Source organism: Propithecus coquereli, unplaced genomic scaffold, assembly GCF_000956105.1.
Source record: "Propithecus coquereli isolate 6110/MARCELLA unplaced genomic scaffold, Pcoq_1.0 Scaffold233, whole genome shotgun sequence".
NCBI classification, from domain to species: Eukaryota; Metazoa; Chordata; class Mammalia; order Primates; family Indriidae; genus Propithecus; species Propithecus coquereli.
Genome location: NW_012147875.1, coordinates 1319115 through 1328527, shown reverse-complemented (window position 1 = coordinate 1328527; position 9413 = coordinate 1319115).

Genomic DNA, 9413 nt, shown 5'->3' with positions numbered 1-9413 from the left:
AACCAATTATTTTTTTAAAGTTGCTATTTTTGATTGAAATATGATCTAGTCAGTGGATCTAAATGAAAGGCCCAAAACGCTCCCACATATGTTAAGATCACATATGATACAGGTTGATTTAAAATCATGTATGATTATACAACAAATGGTTTTGAATAAGTTAATTAAGAAAAAAATAAAGTTGTATTTCTACTGAACAACTTACAAAAAATAATACGAAATCTCTTAAAGATTTAAAAGTAAAAAATAAAGAAAAAGGCTAGAAGACTCATCAATAAATACGTCTCTCAACAGAGTGTGAAAAGCTCTTAGCCTAAAAGCACGTGAAAAAAGCATAAAGAAAAAGATGAATGTCTCACTATAAACAAATATATAAAATTAAGAGAAGTGATAAAGTGATTTAAAAAACATAGGCAACAGATAAAGCTTCAATGCCATTAGACTATGAATAAATTCCAACAGAGCAGTAAAGAAAACTTCAAAATATCAATTTAAAAAGTGACTAAAATTTGTCAAAGACATAAAATGCCAGTGTACAAAAGGATACATGGACATAGCAAACATAGAAAATTGTCAAAACCTTACTAATAATCAAGGAAGTGCAAAATAAAACAGCAATAAGTTGTTATATTATAAACTAGTAATATTAGGAAAGTGTTAACAAAATAAGGAGAGCCAGAATTGGCAAGTCAGTAGGAAAACTGATACTTTTATAGCTCCCTGTTGAGAGTGTAAATTAGTGCAAACTTTACCTAGGGTATTGTAGGGATGTCTATCTAAGTTTCAAAATATATTTGTATCATTGACTTATTAATACTACTTCCAGGAATGTATAAAAATAAAATCATATGATATGTAAACAGGTTTTTGTGCAAAGTGGTCATGGCAGAATTTGGGTAAATTCACACCTAATGGGTGCAATGCATGCCATCTGTGGGATGGGCACACTTGTGGTTTTGACTCAAATGGTACAAGAGCAATTTATGTAACCAAAATGTTTGTACCCCCATAATATTCTAAAATAAAAAAAAAAATAAGAAAGAGAAAATCACATGAAATGCTATAAATAATCAGAATAAGGAATTGGGAAGTTAAATCCAGGTCATTTCCTAAGAAATGCTATTATAATGGACATTATAGTGGCTCTCCTGCATTCAAACCTCTTCCCTACGTTTGGGAATTTCCTTCCATGTTAATATTGTTGGGATGCAGATATTACCATCCACTATAAAAGCTGAAATAAAATTCAGACATACTCAAAAATAGGGCTTGGACATGAGATCAAAACCTTAAAATTCCACTGCACCTTTCCCAGACTTGGAATTATTAATAGAAATTATTGATACAGAAAACTGAGAACCAAAGAGAATCTATTCAGGTAACTGGTGGCATCTATAACAGTGAGTTTATATGGGAATGTTTGTTATCATTGATGTTCCAGTAAGGCCTGTATCCAGGGCCATGCTGGTGACAGAGCTGTGGCATTTATGTTTGGATTTACCAGCAGCCATGTCCTCCTCAAAGGATTTATTTAATTCTCATTTTGCACCCTTGCCAGTGATGCGAGTTGCAGTGAATTCCTTTTCTGCACAAGACAGCCAGAGATGGTTTCCATTTCTTCCAAATAAAAACTTTGGGATATAGAACTAAGCAGCCATTAATCATTATGTTTTAGAAAATATTTTATCAAATGATAAAAATATTTGCAATGTATGGTTAAATGAAGTGGCCATATACAAAACAGTATAATCTGTAACCTCAATTTTGTAAACTATGGTCAATATGCATATCATATGTACTCACACATCCATTAGAAAAAAGATAGAATAAAATATACCAACATAACTTTTACAATGGTTTCTGAGGCATTGGTTTTACAGGTAAATTTTTATAGTATTTGGTTTCTAAATTTTAATGTGTGTGTGTGTTTGTGTTTTATCTGGAGACTATCTCAATAAAAATTGTTAAAATAATAAACTCATGATGACTGAAAGGACAAACTTTCAGAAAAATTTTCATAGAGTAAAATTTTCTTTGGTGCCTTCTTCCTCCCTTTTATTTTCCTTTTTATTTATGTTTTTCTTCTTCAGCCTTCCATCATTCCCCCCACCCAAGTGTTCAGATTCTTCTGTAGTTTTTTTTTCTTCTGTTTTTCATGGAAGAAGCAGACTCATGAAATAATCTATTCTAAAATAACTATGCCCTAAGTTAAGTTATTACACCATGTGAAGATACATTCTTTTTAAGAGAGATAGAATAAAAATAATGCTACACGCATGCCCCCCACACTCACACACAAAGTCTTGGGGGGAGGAATGAAGACAGAGATTTTGTGTGGGTAGGACCTTGTCAATCTCCTCAACTCAAGTAAAATTGCAGAATAAAAATTTCCCGCATAAAATTTCTAATTTAAATTTTAAAAACCCACTTGGATCAGGACCTCATGAATGCTCCTTTAACCATTTACTGGCATCATTTGCCTGTCTACCCAAGCCGGAGCCTATAGTCTGACATTTCAGTGGCCCTCTTACTGGCACCAGAAATTCAAATTTATTCGATCTTATCTTGTTTTGACCTCTTCAGTCTCTAACCATGAATGACTCCAGTAATTCCCTTTCTCCCTCTATTTAAATGATGTTAAATGTTGCTAGGAAATGGGAGATCATAATTTTTATTGAGTACGCTACAGACTTATGCTAACCTCAGTTGACTCCTCATGATTTCTGCAAATCTCTCCATTTACTCTTGTTAATTTTCAAGTCAATTGCCTATCTTAGTGTTTTCCATATTTCCTATTTGCAACCTCCCACCGCCTCTCCTTTTTTAAAAAGCCAAACTCCTCATATCATTCTCTTCGACATCTATGTAAGCACACTATTAATAATTCCCTCTTTTGTTGCAATCCCTTTTCCCTTGATTCTCTGAAATGATGCACTATCCTAATGTTCCTTCTATCTCTCAGGCTTTGTCAACATGATCTCCTTCAATTGTGTGATTTTCATATTTCTGTATATTTCATCAGGGCTGTCCTTGCTTCTCCTTCCTTTTCTGATTTCATCCACTGATGACCTCATCTTTAACTATAACATCTATATAGTTTGATTCCAAATATCCATTGCCAGCCTTGCCTTTTATTTTTCTGAATTCTAGCCCAGAAATACCTTATAAGCATTTCTTTCCATCTATCAGCTACTTTGTTTATTATGGTCAAGTCAAAATTAATCTTTGCCTTCCTTTGCCTTCTTATGTCCTTATTTCTGATAATGGCACAATTGATCTCCCTGAAACCACGGTTATTTCTAACTTCTCCATTCCATCTATCTCTTCTTTTCAATCAGTGATAACATTTTTATAAACTATGTTTTCTTACCTTTAATTTAGGCTCTCATTACCTCTTTCCCAGATATTTTTTTTTAATAAAAGTGGTATCTCTTGCTCCTACCCTTCTGTATTCTAAACTGTCTTGAACATCACTTTCAGGTGTTTATGAAATACGGCTCTGTTATTAACATTCTTTGTGTCAAAATCTTTCGGCTTCTCACAATGGTGATAGTCAACTCACACAGAACAGTCTGGTCCTGAGCAATTTTCCTCAACATATTGTTTCAAACTTACTTACTTCTGTGTTCATACCCTATATCCTATATAATCAAACTCTTCCCCACAATTGTGAAGGTAGTGTTAGGCAGACGTGGAGCGTGAGAAAGAAGATTCAAGACAGAAGAGGGCGTACATATGAAAAGACGCTGGCCAGGGAGCTGAAACATGCTCAGCAAGAAGGGATGAGAAGCAGGAGGAGTTGCCAAGGCACATAGAGCCTTGCACGCATGTTACTGTGTGTATGTTGGTTTGTTTTCTTTTTCAGTGTGTGATACGAATCAATCGAAGGTTTTAAGGGGAGTAACAGAGGGTTCCCACTGAAGTTTTAAAAATATCAATGGGCACAGTTCATGTAAAGTGACTTCTCTATCATGGCCTACTTGATCTTACTATCCACAAGCAAGTTCTTCCTTTTCTAACACTAGACATACATTTCTCTCTTTCTTAAAACATATCACATTCCACTTTATAATGTCTCTATTTGATTGCACATCTTATCTCCTTTACTAGTACAAGTTCCCAGAGTGTACAGAACTTCAGAAAATACCTGGTAATGGATGAATAGTCTTACTTTCTAACAGTAATATCCAGGTTCACAGAGAGGATGGGACCATATATAGAATGTTAAAACGGTTGATGAAAATCTTAGTCTTTATTCATTGTGATTCTTCATCCCTCTTCTTCTGTATGGCTGGAGCAAACCTTTGCAATTATCTGTACCCTGTTCATTCTGTCTCTGAAACAGCAATAAATTTCATCAACTCATTTACAAGAATGTAATAAACATCACCCAACTAATAATCAGCAAGTACTTTAAGTTTTCTAAAGAAAATATATCAGTTTTCTCTCCTAGTATTTGCCATATTAAATCTGAAAGAAAACTTATTATTTTCTACCACATATCTAGTCAGAAGAGCTGTACAAGTTAGCAAAAATGAGAGCATTTTAGATTGTTCCAAGGAAGAAGAATAGGGGTAGATATAACTTTTCTGAATGCTGATTGGTTGCTGAGAAGATAATGATTTATGGCACATTTTAAATTACTCGTTTGGATGGAATGGTTTATGGAGGGGGGAAATGGGATTGTTCTTTAATATCCTGAAGCGTCTGAAAACCTATGCAACTCTCATTGATCTGCTCTCTGCTGGATAACACTGCTATTTAAAATCGATGACATATTTACTTTTCTCAGAATGCCTCCATGGTTATAAACCATTATTTGTTGTTTGTTGAGAAGTAAATTTTTTTTATTCATTCCTCCATTTAACTGGAGTTTCCATAGACTTTGGGGTATCCCAGTTTTGTCAGTATTCAGCATGTTTTTTCATATTCCTCCCTGTTCCATTTCTGTTTTATAATCACTGTGATAACTTGTGGGTCAATAGTTTTCAATAGCCTCTGAAAAACAAATGAACAAATTCCTAAGTTCTGCACATTGTTCATCACCCATATACCAGGAAAACCTTTCCTAATAGGTTTTTAATAAAGAGAAATAAGACATTAGTTTGACACTTTTGTTTTGTTTTGTTAGGGGGTAGATTTTTTTTAAACAAAAGCAAGATACAGCAAAGTATATGTCCAGGATGAACAATAAACTCCCTATATCAGACACTCAGATCAAATTTTATAGCAGCTATGTCATTGCCTTAAAAAATGTTCTTTAACTGAGTTAAAGGGGGGAGAAAACCTGTTCAAGAGTGCCGCCTGGCCAAACGGCCCGTGATTGATGGGGCAGCAACAACCGGGGGGTACTTGCCAATTCACCAATGCCAAGTCCTCGAAGTGATTTTGCTGCCTGTGACAGCTGGTGTTCTCTATTGGAAGGCTGCTTCTGTATACATCTATGATTTGCATATTTATATACCTCGGCTGCTGTGTGAGGTCTACATTTCACAGCAGTGTGTATAAGCTGTGCAGCCTTACTGCTTGAGTGCCTCTGGGCATGGGATGGTAGAATTGATTTGAGTAAAATGAGAATTTTAGGTTTTTGTGTTTTGCAGTTTAGCCAGTAATGTCACATTTTTGTTCATCTCCTTCTTCATCAACTTCAGTAATATTTTTGAAGCATCTGTATGCATGGGCTACCATTTGAGGCAGACACATTATATGCTCTCTAGGAGGGTACAAGCTCAGATATTAAGGCATCATAGAAATATAGAAAAGAAGACATTAAAAGAATATATTTATCCAAGTTGAAGCTTGAAGTGGAAATTGTGGGATTTGCACACTGAAGGGAGTTACTGATGTTTTTCCTTAAGTTGGGAAGACTTAAGAAGGTAAGAATTACTCTGCTAAGACAGATTAATGAACTTCTAAGCTGAGATTTCTCTTTCTAAATAGTAGCATCACAGGGACCCTATAATAGATAAGATTTCCACAGTTGTGTGAAAAATCAAATATAGAATATTTATTGAGAAGGAAAAATGCGAGTGGGCAATTTGGATGAATATAATGTGAAGAACATAGCTTAAAGGAAACAGCAGTTGGATAAACAAACAATGAATATGTAGAAACGAAGTGGTCTTAGGAACATAGAGAGTGGTCGGTGATTAGCAGGAGACATATTAGGGTGGGGGTGTCATATAAGGAATTTTGTGGTAGTTAATGAGAATCTTTGCCCTTATTTGGTATGAGATGGAAATTTTTTAAGGTCAATTGAGAGTGTTAACTTGTAAAAATGATAGATGGGGTCTTCAGACTGAAAAATAATCTGAAGAAGGATGTTTTCCAAGGCAATTTCTGGAAAAATATTAGTATTAGAAAAAAGGTAACTAGACTAGAATTCTAATGGGTGAAAAGAATGGGGCAATTTTTCAACAAAGACTATAGTACCTGGAAGAAATATTCAAATTTTTTGTGAAGAACAAGAAAGAGTTTAAAAGTGAACTGAGGGTTTCTTCTATAGTGCTAATGAAATAGGTTTCATTTTGAAGAACCTACTTACTATTGGCTGAATGTTTGTGTCCTTGCTAAATTCATATGTGGGAACTTTATTTCCAGTGTTAGTATTTAGAGATAGGGTCTTTGGGAGGTGATTAGGCTCTCCCCTCATGAATGGTATTAGCACCTTTGTAAAAGAGGCCCCAGAGAGGTACCTTCCCCTTTCCACCATATGAAGACACAGTGAAAAGCTGGCCATCTATGAACCAGGAAGTAGGTCCTTACTGGATACCAAACCTTCTGCCATCTTGATATTGCTCTTCTCAGCCTCCAGAACCATGAGTAATAAGTTTCTGTCATTTATAAGTCACCCAGTCTATGATATTTTGTTATAGCAGCCTGAACAAACTATACAACACTACTATATGTACCAGGTATTCATATTCATTATCTATAAACCTCACACAAACCCTCTAAAGTACATTATTATCATCCCTTGTATAGATGAGATAACGGAGACAAATAAGAATAAATAACTCACCAAAATTCATACAACTGATATGTTTCAGTGCCTTGATTCACACTCAGGTCAGATTCTAGAAGTCATTTTTGTTGATTTATTCATTTGCTTGTTTTCCTAACATACTACTTCCTTGAACACAGAGGAGGCATATAAAGAAAAGGTATTCTCCTGGGCATATTTAATTTAAGTTAGCAGGGAAATAGCCATCTGGAGAAGTTGTTTAGACAAAGCACATGCTGGGCTTGTTTTTTGCATACTTGTGAAATGTGTGATGTTAGGTACTACAGTCCCTATTTTATAGATTAAGAGCTTAAGAAATGGGGTGGGTTGTGATAAAACTAGTTCACGCTAAAAGTGCCGAAACTGTGGGTCATCTATATGACTAGTCTGTATTTATCACAAGTATAATGCTCTAGTATAGTACAGGTCATTGGAAAGGTATTTTGATTGCCTAGACAGCTATAGCAAACAAGAATTATCACAAATATTGACCAAATATAGAAAAGGAAATTGAACATATAGTTGCAAAAAATTAGAAATGTAACTATCTTTGAGATGTCACTGTCTCATCAAATGAAAAATATCATACATGATACATAAAACTAATTGTTTTAAATTATCATTATTTCTCTTCTTATCTGGCTTATCATGGGTGTGGTTCAGACCTACCTTCAGTCTGAGTGGACAGCTGATCACAGAATCGTTTTCTGGCTCAAAACTCCAAACTGAACACTATCCTTATGTTTGCAGGAGATTTTTCTCTTTTGGAAGTGTCATCTTCTAAGTAATATCTGACAGAGTGCTACTGCTGAATTCCATTCTTATGCATCAGGTAAATGTCCATCTGAAAAATCAGGTCATACATGGTAAATAATTTTTAGAATATAATTACTATTAGGTTATTAAGTATGAAATGTCCAATTTCCTTAAGTGCTAAGTTTGACAATTGATATCTCTGACATTTCACTTTGACATGTCTTGTTTTATTTTTATTGTGAAGGTACATCCTCAGTTTTGCAAATGCATATTTTGGCTTGTGATTATCTTTCAAATTTTTTTAGAGCAACTTTTATGAAAGCATGGATAAGTCAAAAATTCGTGTTATTTTTGAATATGAGTTCTGTCATGGAACTAATACAATGCAGACAGCTTAAAACATCAATGAAGTGTTTGGAAAGGATGTGGCTAATGAAAGCACAGTACTTCGATGGTTTGAGAATTTCCATTCTGGTGATTTTAATCTTGAAAATGAGCCATGTGAGTGACCTGAGACCAAGGTAGATAATGATGAGCTGAAAGCTGTAGTGGAAGCGAATCCGTTTCAACCTACGTGTGAATTAGCAGCAAGGTTTGACATTACTATTCCAACAATATTGGACCATTTGAAATAAATCAGCAAGGTAAAGAAGCTGGATAGATGGGTGCCACGTGAATTAAACGAGCGTCAGAAGAGAAATCGTCTCGAAGCTCGCCTTTCTTTGCTGTCATGACATAAAGGCGAACCATTTCTACACCGTATTGTTACATGTGATGAAAAATGGATTCTTTTTGACAATTGCAAGCATTTGGCAGAATGGTTAGATAAAGATGAAGTGCTGAAACACAGTCCAAAACCAAATATTCATAAAAAAATGCTAATGGTGTCTGTTTGGTGGCCCAGCACTGGTATTATCCACTAAAGTTTCAGGAAACCTGGTTTCATTACAGCGGATGTCTACTACAACCAGTAGGATGAAATGATGAGGATGCTTGTGATTAAGCAACCAAGATTGGTCATAGACACAGGCCAATCCTCTTGCAAGACAACACTTCACCACATGCTGCACAAACAAGGCTGCTCAAACTACGGATGCTGGACTTGGAAACTCTCTGTCATGCACCGTATTTGCCAGACCTTGCCCCAACTGACTAACACTTTTTCTAAGCTTTGGATCACTTCTTGCAAGGAAAAAATATTCAGTTCTCAACGAGATGTAGAAAATGCCTTTCATGATTTCAGTGCCACTTGCTCTCCAGGCTTCTTCACTGCTGACATAAACAAACGACCATTAAGATCTCAAAACTGTTTCAAAACCCTAGGCCCACACTTTGATTAATTGAACTGCTTCTTGCTTGAAATATAATAAACTACACTTTTGATTTGAAATTGGACATTCCATATTTAATGACCTAATGTTATTTTATATCACATTGAACTTAACATTTAGAGCATTAGACTACAGACCAGCCAAAATCCCAAATCTAGCCTTAAGATTTAGTACATAGTGGCTTAAGACCATAGGTTCTAAGGTCAGACTATATGAATTATATTCCAGTCTGACATATTTACTAGCTATGTGATTCAATGCAAATTTTATTACCTTTTGTACTTGAGTTCCCTTTTCTATAAAAAGAAGATGTAACAGTAACA